Source organism: Anomaloglossus baeobatrachus, chromosome 1 (assembly GCF_048569485.1).
Source record: "Anomaloglossus baeobatrachus isolate aAnoBae1 chromosome 1, aAnoBae1.hap1, whole genome shotgun sequence".
Classification (NCBI taxonomy): Eukaryota; Metazoa; Chordata; class Amphibia; order Anura; family Aromobatidae; genus Anomaloglossus; species Anomaloglossus baeobatrachus.
In genome coordinates, this window is record NC_134353.1 from 592,429,002 (window position 1) to 592,444,148 (window position 15,147).

Consider the following 15,147-nt stretch of genomic DNA (forward strand, 5'->3'; position numbering starts at 1 on the left):
CGCATCCAGGACATTATAATGCTCTAGAAATTTTTGTACAACCAGATTGATCCAAACAGTGCATATGTGATGTCGCCCAGGTGTACTGCCACTAATAGGTTTGCACGGTAATCGCATATGGCCTTCCCTGGCTCCAGGTTCAGTGGAGACAGCCATTTATCAAGTTTGGCTTGTATAGTCAAACTTGGCCTGTACAGGGTTGCACAACTCTGCAGCTGTGTCAATGCATTCTCTGATGCATAATAATTGAAGCACTGCCTAATTGTGTTGACTTGCACACAGGATGTTTCCTAGCATTTACATTTTATAACTGAACAAAAATGTTTAAAAAACTTTCAGGAAGAAAGAAGTAAAGTAGCATCAATTGGCCTCCTCCCCATAGGGCCTTAAAAAAGCAGGTGTAATGAACCAGCAGGGGGGGCTGGAACACCAGGAGAATGCTAGGAAGGGATTCCCCACTAGATGGCACTAGACATAACAAACCAGCAGTAGGAGCCGGAGCACCAGGAGAGTGCTGACATCTATCTTCCACTAGAGGGCACAATGGAAGAAGTGGATGGTCGTACAGGCCGGAGTCAGAACCAGGAGGTCGACGAGGTACTAGGGATCAGATGGAGATAGAGTCTAGGGATAACCAAGTCAGAAAGCCGAGAGGGAACATCAAGGACCTGGGGAGCACAGAACCCAGAGTTTATTGACAAGCCGAAGGCGGGAGCCAGGAGAGCAGGTAATAGCAGGGAGTACAGGAGGCCAGAACAACAGAGGAGGGAGGATGGGAGTCAGAGAGGAATTAAAGCGTTAAGGTCGGAAAGAAGAGGGGACGAAAAGTCAAGACGGGAGGCAGGGAGAATGTACACAGTCAGGACAGGAGGTAGGGGAGCAAACACAATCAGGACGGAAGACAGGAAGGACAACTGAAATCAGGATGGGAGGCAGGATCAAAACTTACAAGGGAGCAGCACACTGCAGAGCAGAATTATAACTGACACCGCATGAACGGAACTGCCCTGAAGATAAAGGCGCCGTGATCTCGGAAACAAAGCACCGAGGGGGGCCCCTTTCCCCAGCCATGCTCCAGGAAACACTGACAGCTGGGGTCATGACAGCAGGGAGGTACGGTCCATGCAACACACAGGCTGTGGCCCAGCATTTCAATTTTAAAAATGAAGACATGCTTAAGTGACCGGTGTAGGCCTGTTGCTTCAAGAAGACTGGCACTACCCACAAGACACAACTTTGAAACCTATCTTGGAGTCTTGACATTTAAAAACCTTTTTGACAGACAGCAGTACAGTAGCATTAATTGCCCCCCCACCCCCTCCCCCCTCCATATAGGGCCTTAAAAGAGCAGGGAGGTATGGTTTGTGCAACACACAGGCTGTGGCCTGGCATTTCAATTTTAAAAAGGAAGACATGCTTGAGTGACTGGTGGTGGCCTCTTGCTCCCAGGACACTGGCACTGCAGATAAAAAATTCTCTTTGCGTGTGAGGTGGAAAGAAAGGGTGTCTTTTTCATGTAGACTATAATGACACATCAGACTTTGATTGACTCCTTTGCACCCTAGTTTCGCCGCATTGCTGCCCTTTCATACACAGGTGAATAAAGACTCCATTTGAAAAGGCCATACCTCAGCGACCAAGAGCTGATGCAGGACATACAGGCATTTTTGCAAATATAATGAAGAAAAGGACCTCTCAGAAGAAACATTGAAGCAATATGGGACCAAGTAAACCAATTTCTCAACCCAGAAGAAATATTGTAAGTTGCAGGATACAACATGGCTGGAAAGTGGGCAGTGGTCCAGTAAGTCAATGGAAACTAATTGTTTTGGATCAATTACCAGTCAACCCTTTTTTTTTTCTTTTTCTTATAAAATATGATGGATTTGATTGTGGGTATGGACTTAAGCGGGTTTTACACGCTACGATATCGTTAATGAATCATCGTCAGGGTCACGTTGTTTGTGATGCACATCCAGCGTCATTAACGATATCGTAGCGTGTAACAGTTATATGCGACCTAAAACGATCGCAAAAGCTGAAAAAATCGTTTGCCGCGGAGAGGTCATCCTAAAACAAAAAATCGTTTACCTCTCATTAGCAATGTTGTTCCTTGTTCCTGCGGCAGCACACATCGCTGTGTGTGACACTGCAGGAGTGAAGAACATCTCCTTATCTGCTTCCACCGGCTATGCGGAAGGAAGGAGGTGGGCGGGATGTTACGTCCTGCTCATCTCCACCCCTCCGCTTCTATTGGACGGCTGCCGTGTGACATCGTTGTGACGCCGCACGACCCGCCCCCTTAGGAAGGAGGCGGTTTGCCGGCCAGAGCGACATTGCAGGGCAGGTAAGTCCATGTGATGGGGGTAAGCGAGGTTGTGCGCGACGGGCAGCGATATGCCCGTGTCGCACAACCGACGGGGGCGGGTACAATCGCTTGCGATCTCGCTAGCAAGATCGCAGCGTGTAAAGCTCGCTTTAAGCTTCACAAATGTGAAAGGGTGTCTGCTCTTGAAATTCTACCAGATAGAGTTGCATGATCCCAAATCAGTGATGCTCATTTAGCAGAGTGCGGCAGGGAAGACCTCTGTGAAGACAACATACCTTTTGGTGGCACTTCACAGTTGAAAATCTCTTTGCGTGTGAGGTAGAAAGAAATGATATCTATTTCATGTTGACTGTAACAACATCATCAGACTTGGAGTGACTCATTTTCACACTAGTTTGGCAGCATTGCTGCCCTTGCATTCACGTATTTTCACATCCTCACCAGAGCCCGCTCCTGCGACTTCTGCTTCAGTCACCAGGCGCCGCCGTATTCCCGCTGTGGACTGTGCTCGTGATGGGGGAGGAGTCTGTTCCGGTGGCTCCGGTGGGCACAGGCTTCGCTCATCCACTAGGCTGGGTTTTCCTGGCGCCTGCAGTACCACTGGCTGACCATAGTTGATGTGTGTCTTCAATCTGGGGTTCTCACAATTCAGCTACATCCAATGGCAAGACACACCCACACCCTTTTTATCCCCTCTTCTGGCTGCTAGCCATTGCCAATTGTTGAAGGGTTGGCAGGGAGCGGGACACAACCCCGCACTTTAACACTGACAATGCCATCCAGGGAGTGTGGGGCAGCCCGCACCTCCCTGCCAGTACTGTCACTGTTAAAGTGCTGGCAGGGAGCGGGACACAACCACGCACTTTAACACTGACAATGCCATCCAGGGAGTGTGGGGCAGCCCACACCTTCATGCCAGTACTGTCACTGTTAAAGTGCTGGCAGGGAGCAGGACATTGCCCAGCACTTTAACAGTGGCAGTGCATGCATGAAGGTGCAGGCTGTCCTGCACTCTCTAGACGGCATTGTCAGTGTTGAAGGGCTGGCGGGGAGTGGGACATGGCCTTGCACTGTAATACTGCCAATGTCATGCGGGCAGGGGCATACATAGAAATCATGGGGCCCCATAGCAAAAGTCTGAATGCCCCCCCCCCGAATGAAAAAAAAAAATACAATAAAATATTAATATAATAAACAGCATATATGTTACTGGGGAGGTCATACAACTTACTGGGAAGCCAGTGGGGGGCATACAAGTGATTGGGGATGCATATACACATTATGAATTAATCTTTATCCTAGCCAGGCTCTACAACTACCAGTCCAGTAGGAAGATTATCACTGGGCGCGGCCCCATCTGCAGAAGACCAGTCTAGGCAGTGCTGTGTGCCTGTGCTCCTGTCTTGTGACTGTGTGTGGTGCACTGGGCAGAGCCTGACGCTCACTGGGCAGTGCAGGGCCTGACGCTCGCTAGGCAGCGCAGAGCCTGATGCTCGCTGAGCACCGCAGCACCTGATGCTCGCTGAGCACCGCAGAGCTTGACGCTCTCTGGGCAGCGCAGGGCCTGACGCTGGCTGCGCAGCGCAGAGCCTGACGCTCCCTGGGCAGCACAGGGCCTGACACTCGCTGGGCACCGCAGGGCCTGACGCTCGCTGAGCACCGCAGTGCCTGACGCTTGCAGGGCAGCGCAGGGCCTGACGCTTGCTGGGCAGCGCAGAGGCTGACACTCGCTGGGCAGCGTAGGGCCTGACGCTCGCTGAGCAATGCTGCAACAAAATAGTCATACAATTACCAAATAACACATACTATATTGTTACTGAACAGCACCCACCATACCAAGACCAATAATACTACTATACATTGCAAAATAATGCCGGCACACTATGACCAAACATTATCACCATATTGAGTCTGAATATAACCACCGTCCTGTTACTGAGCAAAGTCCACTGCACAAAGACCAGTGGGTTCACACCGCAAATCCCCAAAAAATCTGCAGTATGTGAACTTGGCCTAAAGTAGCTATGTCCTCCTTCGTGCCCAGCACCACACACACACAATATAAATTTTCAGATGTCTCTCCCATATAATGCTAACGATTATGAACTTTTTTATAGCCTTAGGTACCATAATAAATCACTGCACAGCACAGGGATAATACACACAGTGATGTCACAGTACAAGGATAATACACACAGTGATGTCACAGTACAGGGATAATACACACAGCCATGTTACAGCACAGGGATAATACACACAGTGATGTCACAGCACAGGGATAATACACACAGTGATGTCACAGCACAGGGATAATACACACAGTGATGTCACAATACAAGGATAATACACACAGTCATGTCACAGTACAGGCAGGGATAATACACACAGCCATGTCACAGTACAGGGATAATACACACAGCCATGTCACAGCACAGGGATATACACACAGCCATGTCACAGCACAGGGATAATACACACAGCCATGTCACAGTACAGTGATAATACACACAGTGATATCACAGTACAGGGATAATTGACACAGTGATGACACAGTACAGGGTTAACACACACAGTGATGTCACAGTACAGGGTTAACACATACAGTAATGTCCCAGTACAGGGTTAACATACACAGTAATGTCACAGTACAGGGTTAACATACACACAGAGATGTGAAACACACACAGAGATGTAAAAACCACACAGTGATGTGACAGTACAGGGTTAATACACACATTGATGTGACAGTACAGGGTTAACACACACAGTAATGTCACAGTATAGGGTTAACACACAATGATGTCACAGTACAGGGTTAACACACACAGTGATGTCACAGTACAGGGTTAACACACACAGTGATGTCACAGTACAGGGTTAACACACACAGTGATGTCCCAGTACAGGGTTAACCCACACAGTGATGTCACAGTACCAGGTTAATACACACAGTGACATCACAGTACAGGGTTAACACACAGTGATGCCACAGTACAGGGTTAACACACACAGTGATGTCACAGTATAGGGTTAACACACAGGGATGTGACAGGACACTTTATTTCTGTATTATTACAGGCAGACATTTTCACATTATTATACTTACCTGCTCCTGTGAGAGCTCATTAGTGGCAGCCTCTGGCCTCATGCTGCACTTCCTGTCAGTCCACCTGGCTGTGCTCAGATCCTGTCCTTTGCTTTTCTTTCTATTCTTTCTGTTCTCCCTTCTCCTCATTTTCTCTGCTCAATCTCCCTCTTTATGTGCAATGCTTAGGTCTGTGCTCCTTAATAGCTCCATATTTTCAATCTGCCGCATAGTACTGAACAAGCTCTGCCCCACTTTCCTCATTGACTGTTTTCCTCATGGCATCTCTTCCACCTCTCTAATTGGAAGAAGATGCTGCCTGTTGTCCATTCCCTCCTCTTCAGCAGAGGGCGCGCGGTGTGCAGTGTGGGCGTGTCTGCACCTCTGTGTTGCGGTGGACTTCAGCTGTACAAACAGTGCAGGCCCTTTGCGGCCTTAATCAGCTGCTTGGTGACCAGGCAGCTTGTGCTGCGAATGAGGAAAGTGAAATGGCAGACACAGCGGGCAGACGTCACGGGGCCCCTTTCAGGTCACGGGCCCCATAGCAGTGGCGTGGCCTGCCTCTATTGACGGTACGCCACTGCATGCGGGGCAGCCCACATGTCCATGCCGGCACTGTCACTTTTAGAGTGCTTCAGGTCACCAGAGGTCATTAGAGATGAGCGAACCGGTCGCGGTTCGGCTCGAGGTTGGTTCGCCGAACGGACCTCCCGTTCGAGTTCGGTTCGTCGAACGTTCGACGAACCGAACTCGAACTGCATAGGAAACAATGGCAGGCAATCACAAACACAGAAAAACACCTAGAAAACACCCTCAAAGGTGTCCTAAAGGTGACAAACAACTCAAACACATTGGAAAGTGACAAGGACATATACTCATGCGAAAACAAAACAGCTGGACAAGGAAAAAGAGGAGGACACACAGATATAGGCATGGCACGCCCTTCTAAAATCATGTAAAACACCGCAAGGTGACTCCAAGCGGAGTCTCCCTTTTTTCCAAAAATTGGGCCACACACACACCCACCCCTTCAGTGGTAGCACTTGTGCCCCAGTTGCACACTTCACAGCTAGATTTGCATCAAGCACATTCAAAAATACGCCATAATTAACCGTCCCCAGGATGACACCAGGGTAGGTAGCTAAGTCTTTCCTGATCCCAGCTCTGTGCAGCTTGGATCATTTATAAAAAACACAGCAATCAAGGGTTACTCCAAGCGGAGTCTCCCTTTTTTCCAAAAATTGGGCCCCACACACACCCACCCCTTCAGTGGCAGCAGTTGTGCCCTAGTTGTACACTTCACAGCTACATTTGCATCAAGCACATTCAAAAATACGCCATTCTTATCCATCCCCAGGATGACACCGGGGTAGGTAGCAAAGTCTTTGCTGACCCATGACTTGTTCATCTTGGCTTCTTTTAAAAACAATGTAAGCAAGGGTTACTCCAAGCGGAGTCTCCCTTTTTTCCAAAAATTGGGCCCCACACACACCCACCCCTTCAGTGGCAGCAGTTGTGCCCTAGTTGTACACTTCACAGCTACATTTGCATCAAGCACATTCAAAAATACGCCATTCTTATCCATCCCCAGGATGACACCGGGGTAGGTAGCAAAGTCTTTGCTGACCCATGACTTGTTCATCTTGGCTTCTTTTAAAAACAATGTAAGCAAGGGTTACTCCAAGCGGAGTCTCCCTTTTTTCCAAAAATTGGGCCCCACACACACCCACCCCTTCAGTGGCAGCAGTTGTGCCCTAGTTGTACACTTCACAGCTACATTTGCATCAAGCACATTCAAAAATACGCCATTCTTATCCGTCCCCAGGATGACACCGGGGTAGGTAGCAAAGTCTTTCCTGATCCCAGCTCTGTTCATCTTGGCTTCTTTTAAAAACACATCAAGCAAGGGTTACTCCAAGCGGAGCCTCCCTTTTTTCCAAAAATTGGGCCCCACACACCCACCCATTCAGTGGCAGCAGTTGTGCCCCAGTTGTACACTTCACAGCTAGATTTGCATCAAGCACATTCCAAAATACGCCATTCTTATCCGTCCCCAGGATGACACCGGGGTAGGTAGCAAAGTGTTTCCTGATCCCAGCTCTGTTCATCTTGGCTTCTTTTAAAAACACAGCAAGCAAGGGTTACTCCAAGCGGAGTCTCCCTTTTTTTCCAAAAATTGGGCCCCACACACCCACCCATTCAGTGGCAGCAGTTGTGCCCCAGTTGTACACTTCACAGCTAGATTTGCATCAAGCACATTCAAAAATACGCCATAATTAACCGTCCCCAGGATGACACCAGGGTAGGTAGCAAAGTCTTTCCTGATCCCAGCTCTGTTCATCTTGGCTTCTTTTAAAAACACAGCAAGCAAGGGTTACTCCAAGCGGAGTCTCCCTTTTTTTCCAAAAATTGGGCCCCACACACCCACCCATTCAGTGGCAGCAGTTGTGCCCCAGTTGTACACTTCACAGCTAGATTTGCATCAAGCACATTCAAAAATACGCCATAATTAACCGTCCCCAGGATGACACCAGGGTAGGTAGCAAAGTCTTTCCTGATCCCAGCTCTGTTCATCTTGGCTTCTTTTAAAAACACAGCAAGCAAGGGTTACTCCAAGCGGAGTCTCCCTTTTTTTCCAAAAATTGGGCCCCACACACCCACCCATTCAGTGGCAGCAGTTGTGCCCCAGTTGTACACTTCACAGCTAGATTTGCATCAAGCACATTCAAAAATACGCCATAATTAACCGTCCCCAGGATGACACCAGGGTAGGTAGCAAAGTCTTTCCTGATCCCAGCTCTGTTCATCTTGGCTTCTTTTAAAAACACAGCAAGCAAGGGTTACTCCAAGCGGAGTCTCCCTTTTTTTCCAAAAATTGGGCCCCACACACCCACCCATTCAGTGGCAGCAGTTGTGCCCCAGTTGTACACTTCACAGCTAGATTTGCATCAAGCACATTCAAAAATACGCCATAATTAACCGTCCCCAGGATGACACCAGGGTAGGTAGCAAAGTCTTTCCTGATCAAAGCTCTGTTCATCTTGGCTTCTTTTAAAAACAATGTAAGCAAGGGTTACTCCAAGCGGAGTCTCCCTTTTTTTCCAAAAATTGGGCCCCACACACCCACCCATTCAGTGGCAGCAGTTGTGCCCCAGTTGTACACTTCACAGCTAGATTTGCATCAAGCACATTCAAAAATATGCCATAATTAACCGTCCCCAGGATGACACCAGGGTAGGTAGCAAAGTCTTTCCTGATCCCAGCTCTGTTCATCTTGGCTTCTTTTAAAAACAATGTAAGCAAGGGTTACTCCAAGCGGAGCCTCCCTTTTTTCCAAAAATTGGGCCCCACACACCCACCCATTCAGTGGCAGCAGTTGTGCCCCAGTTGTACACTTCACAGCTAGATTTGCATCAAGCACATTCAAAAATACGCCATTCTTATCCATCCCCAGGATGACACCGGGGTAGGTAGCAAAGTCTTTGCTGACCCATGACTTGTTCATCTTGGCTTCTTTTAAAAACAATGTAAGCAAGGGTTACTCCAAGCGGAGTCTCCCTTTTTTCCAAAAATTGGGCCCCACACACACCCACCCCTTCAGTGGCAGCAGTTGTGCCCTAGTTGTACACTTCACAGCTACATTTGCATCAAGCACATTCAAAAATACGCCATTCTTATCCGTCCCCAGGATGACACCGGGGTAGGTAGCAAAGTCTTTCCTGATCCCAGCTCTGTTCATCTTGGCTTCTTTTAAAAACACATCAAGCAAGGGTTACTCCAAGCGGAGCCTCCCTTTTTTCCAAAAATTGGGCCCCACACACCCACCCATTCAGTGGCAGCAGTTGTGCCCCAGTTGTACACTTCACAGCTAGATTTGCATCAAGCACATTCCAAAATACGCCATTCTTATCCGTCCCCAGGATGACACCGGGGTAGGTAGCAAAGTGTTTCCTGATCCCAGCTCTGTTCATCTTGGCTTCTTTTAAAAACACAGCAAGCAAGGGTTACTCCAAGCGGAGTCTCCCTTTTTTTCCAAAAATTGGGCCCCACACACCCACCCATTCAGTGGCAGCAGTTGTGCCCCAGTTGTACACTTCACAGCTAGATTTGCATCAAGCACATTCAAAAATACGCCATAATTAACCGTCCCCAGGATGACACCAGGGTAGGTAGCAAAGTCTTTCCTGATCCCAGCTCTGTTCATCTTGGCTTCTTTTAAAAACACAGCAAGCAAGGGTTACTCCAAGCGGAGTCTCCCTTTTTTTCCAAAAATTGGGCCCCACACACCCACCCATTCAGTGGCAGCAGTTGTGCCCCAGTTGTACACTTCACAGCTAGATTTGCATCAAGCACATTCAAAAATACGCCATAATTAACCGTCCCCAGGATGACACCAGGGTAGGTAGCAAAGTCTTTCCTGATCCCAGCTCTGTTCATCTTGGCTTCTTTTAAAAACACAACAAGCAAGGGTTACTCCAAGCGGAGTCTCCCTTTTTTTCCAAAAATTGGGCCCCACACACCCACCCATTCAGTGGCAGCAGTTGTGCCCCAGTTGTACACTTCACAGCTAGATTTGCATCAAGCACATTCAAAAATACGCCATAATTAACCGTCCCCAGGATGACACCAGGGTAGGTAGCAAAGTCTTTCCTGATCCCAGCTCTGTTCATCTTGGCTTCTTTTAAAAACAATGTAAGCAAGGGTTACTCCAAGCGGAGTCTCCCTTTTTTTCCAAAAATTGGGCCCCACACACCCACCCATTCAGTGGCAGCAGTTGTGCCCCAGTTGTACACTTCACAGCTAGATTTGCATCAAGCACATTCAAAAATACGCCATAATTAACCGTCCCCAGGATGACACCAGGGTAGGTAGCAAAGTCTTTCCTGATCCCAGCTCTGTTCATCTTGGCTTCTTTTAAAAACACAGCAAGCAAGGGTTACTCCAAGCGGAGTCTCCCTTTTTTTCCAAAAATTGGGCCCCACACACCCACCCATTCAGTGGCAGCAGTTGTGCCCCAGTTGTACACTTCACAGCTAGATTTGCATCAAGCACATTCAAAAATACGCCATAATTAACCGTCCCCAGGATGACACCAGGGTAGGTAGCAAAGTCTTTCCTGATCCCAGCTCTGTTCATCTTGGCTTCTTTTAAAAACACAGCAAGCAAGGGTTACTCCAAGCGGAGTCTCCCTTTTTTTCCAAAAATTGGGCCCCACACACCCACCCATTCAGTGGCAGCAGTTGTGCCCCAGTTGTACACTTCACAGCTAGATTTGCATCAAGCACATTCAAAAATACGCCATAATTAACCGTCCCCAGGATGACACCAGGGTAGGTAGCAAAGTCTTTCCTGATCCCAGCTCTGTTCATCTTGGCTTCTTTTAAAAACACAGCAAGCAAGGGTTACTCCAAGCGGAGTCTCCCTTTTTTTCCAAAAATTGGGCCCCACACACCCACCCATTCAGTGGCAGCAGTTGTGCCCCAGTTGTACACTTCACAGCTAGATTTGCATCAAGCACATTCAAAAATACGCCATAATTAACCGTCCCCAGGATGACACCAGGGTAGGTAGCAAAGTCTTTCCTGATCCCAGCTCTGTTCATCTTGGCTTCTTTTAAAAACAATGTAAGCAAGGGTTACTCCAAGCGGAGTCTCCCTTTTTTTCCAAAAATTGGGCCCCACACACCCACCCATTCAGTGGCAGCACTTGTGCCCTAGTTGCAAACAGGATGTTTTGATTTGCATCAAGCACATTCCAAATCAACAAGCATTTACTCTCCCCAGGATGACACAGGGGTAGTAAATTCCTTCTGGATCCATGACTTGTTCATTTTGATGAACGTCAGTCTGTCCACATTGTCACTGGACAGACGCGTGCGCTTATCTGTCAGCACACACCCAGCAGCACTGAATACACGTTCAGAGACAACGCTGGCAGCTGGACACGACAAAATCTCCAAGGCGTAAGTTGCGAGCTCTGGCCATTTTTCTAGGTTTGAAGCCCAAAAGGAGCAAGGCTCCAGTTGCACAGTCATGGCATCGATGTTCATTTGGAGATACTCCTGTATCATCCTCTCCAGCCGTTGACTATGTGTCAGACTTGTTGTCTCTGGTGGCCTTGCAAAAGAGGGTCTAAAAAAATTATGAAAAGATTCCATAAAATTGCTGTTACCGGCACCAGATACGGTCCTACTGGTACGGGTAGACTGTTGAAGATGACGAGACCGTCCCATGTTTGTCAAGTTACAACTGGGAGATTCACTCCCTGCACCTGCACGGTTGTTTGGTGGAAAAGCCGAGCTAAGATCTAGTAACAGCTTCTGCTGATACTCCTGCATACGTGCGTCCCTTTCTATGGCTGGAATTATGTCACAAAATTTGGACTTGTACCGGGGATCTAATAGTGTGGCAATCCAGTAGTCATCATCACTTCTAATTTTGACAATACGACTGTCATGTTGGAGTTAGTGAAACAAAAAGGCACTCATGTGTCTTGCGCAGCCATTTGGACCAAGTCCACGCTGTGTTTGTGGCATAGAGGTGCTACCCGTTCTTTCTTCCTCTGACATCTGACCCCAACCTCTTTCAACTGAAATTTGACCAAGGTCTCCCTCATCCGCTGAGTCTTCCATGTCCATGGACAGTTCGTCCTCCATTTCTTCATGTTCTCCTGCACCTTGCTCAACATTTCGCCTGCTACTATGCGCCCTTGTCGATCCCTGTCCCCCTTGGTCCCATGCCTGCTGCGTTGGTGATGATGAACGTCTGGACCTTGGTGATGTTGTTGTCCCTTGCGCATATGAATCCTCCTGTAGTTCCTCCCCTTCATGTTGTCCCACCCCCTGACTCCGAATAGTGTTTAGCGTGTGCTCCAGCATGTAAATGACTGGAATCGTCATGCTGATAATGGCATTGTTAGAGCTAAACATATTCGTCGCCATGTCGAAACTGTGCAGAAGGGTGCACCTCTGCATCTCGTTGGCCCAGGCTATACGTCATGACATATTGCACCAGGGCTCTGCGGTGCTGCCACAGTCGCTGTAACATGTGGAGAGTTGAATTCCAGCGTGTCGCCACATCGCATTTCAGGCGATGAACCGGCAGGCCGAAAGACTTCTGGAGCGATGCAAGTCGCTCAGCTGCGGCGCTTGAACGGCGGAAGTGAGCAGACAGTTTTCGTGCCCTGTTCAGAAGGCCATCTAGGCCGGGATAGTGTGTTAAAAATTGCTGCACGACAAGGTTCAACACGTGAGCCATACAAGGTACGTGTGTCACCTTGCCCAGCCGAAGGGCCGCACCCAGGTTTGCAGCATTGTCGCACACGGCCTTACCAGGCTGCAGGTTGAGTGGAGACAACCATTTATTAAACTCGGACCGCAGAGCTGACCATAACTCCTCAGCTGTGTGACTCTTATTACCAAGACATGTCAAGCTAAAGACCGCCTGATGCCGTTGCGCTCTGCTGCCAGCATAGTAATGAGGGGTGCGTGATTCCTTCTGCGCAGTGAGAACGCTGGTGGCCTGACCAGGCAGGCTTGGGGCGGAGGTGGAGGACCCAGATGAGGTGGAGGATGCAGAAGCTGTGGCGGAACTTGGACAGACATAGGATTGACACACAAGTCGTGGGGACGGCAAGACTTGTGCAGCAGACCCTTCACCATCTATCACCATAGTTACCCAGTGCCCAGTCAGCGACATGTAACGTCCCTGTCCATGCTTACTGGTCCAAGTATCGGTGGTGAAATGCACCCGTTCACACACAGAGTTTCTCAAGGAAGCGGTGATGTTGTGTGCGACATGCTGGTGTAGCGTGGGCACACCTTTCTTAGAGAAGTAGTGGCGACTAGGCATCTGGTACTGGGGCACAGCGACAGACATAAGGTCTCTAAAATCCTGTGTGTCCACTAGGCGGAAAGGCAGCATTTCGGTAGCCAACAGCTTACAGAGGGATAGAGTCAACCTCTTAGCTTTGTCATGGGTCGGAGGAAGTGGCCTTTTATTTGACCACATCTGAGGGACAGAGATCTGGCTGCTGTGTGTAGACGGTGTTGAGTAGGGTGTCCCTGGAAAAATGCTGGTTTGTGAGGAAAGTGCAGGCGGAGACATGATGTTGTCTTCATCCAACGTTGGTGCTATCGATGTCTGAGAGAGCTGTACACACTCACTTGTTTCCCCTTCCAAACCAACTGACGACCTTACAAGCAAACTGCCTGTTGCGGTTACAGTGGTGGAAGTTTTGCGTGGAAAAACAGGTGTGACAGCTGTCCCCACAGTCCTAGAAGATGAAGAGCGCGCGGATGCACTGGAAGGGGCGGGCGGTGGATGGTTCGCTCCGCTAGGCCGCATTGCAGCACGGTGAGCTTCCCACCGGGACTTATGATATTTAGTCATGTGACGATTCATGGAAGAAGTTGTCAAACTGCTGAGGTTTTGACCTCTACTAACAGAATCATGACAAATGTTACATATCACATGAGTTGGGCGATCTTTTTCGATGTGAAAAAAGGACCAGGCTAGGCAAGGCTTAGAGGCCATGCGACCTGTTGATCCACCCCGAATAATGCTCATAGGCAGAGTGGTGGCTGAGGATGCAGTTGTAGACGTGCTACCAGTGCTCCGACTCTGTCCAGGAAGGCGCAAGGTAACTTCGTCGTCGGTTGCATCCTCCTCCACCGCCTCTGTTGACCTCCTCGAGTGCCTGACTGGGGGTTGACAGTAGGTGGGATCTAGAACGTCATCATCAATTGTTGTGTTTGCACTCCCCTCCCCCTCAGACCGAGCCTCTTCTTGCCCTGACCGAATATTTAAGTTGTCATCCCAATCGGGTATCTGCGTCTCATCTTCATCAGTATGTTCCTCATTGTCTATAACCACAGGTGTTACAGTTTGTGACAAAGGGTCAACATTATGCTCAGAAACTTGGTCCTCACGGCCTGAATCTGAGTCACAAAGGTTCTGGGCATCACTGCAGACCATTTCCTGTTCTGTACTCACTGTAGCTTGGGAGCAGACCTCTGATTCCCAGGCTATAGTGTGACTGAACAGCTCTGCAGACTCAGCCATCTCAGTTCCACCATACTGTGCAGGGCTGATGGAGACTTCAGAGCTGGGAGAAATCAAGTGTGATTGGGATGACAACTCAGAGGACAGGTGTTTTTTGGATGCGGTACTTGAAGTGGCTGAGAGGGCACTTGTTGGACCACTTGAGATCCATTCAAGCATTTTCCTTTTTTGCCCATCATCTACCTTTGTTCCTCTTGTTCGTGTCCGTAAAAAAGGGAGCACATCGGATTGTCCACAATAAGTAGTAGACATCTTACTTTTGCTAGTAGATGGTCTAACTGCAGCAGATGATAATGGAGCTTTGCCACCTTCCCCACTGACAAAACCTTTTTTGCCTTTTCCACCACGCCTCTTCCCCTTTCCACCAGCATCTGTCATTTTGCCACTCATGTTGATTGCGACAAGATTGTGGACTGAAAATGTGGTAGTAAAAATTGAGAGGTGGTGAAGATTGCAGTGGTGGTCTAGCTTTATTAACAGCAGAATAATAAAGAATAAATATCCCTGACAATGTAACTTAGTTATAATTAGTTGGAGTGTGCAACGCAGGCAGACGTGCTGCAAATGTCTTGGCACTAGTGGGACTAAAGCAAAGTCCAATAGCCACGTATAGGATGCCACTAGGTACACTAAGTGTTTGCTAGTATAATGGCTTAGTTATAATTAGTTGG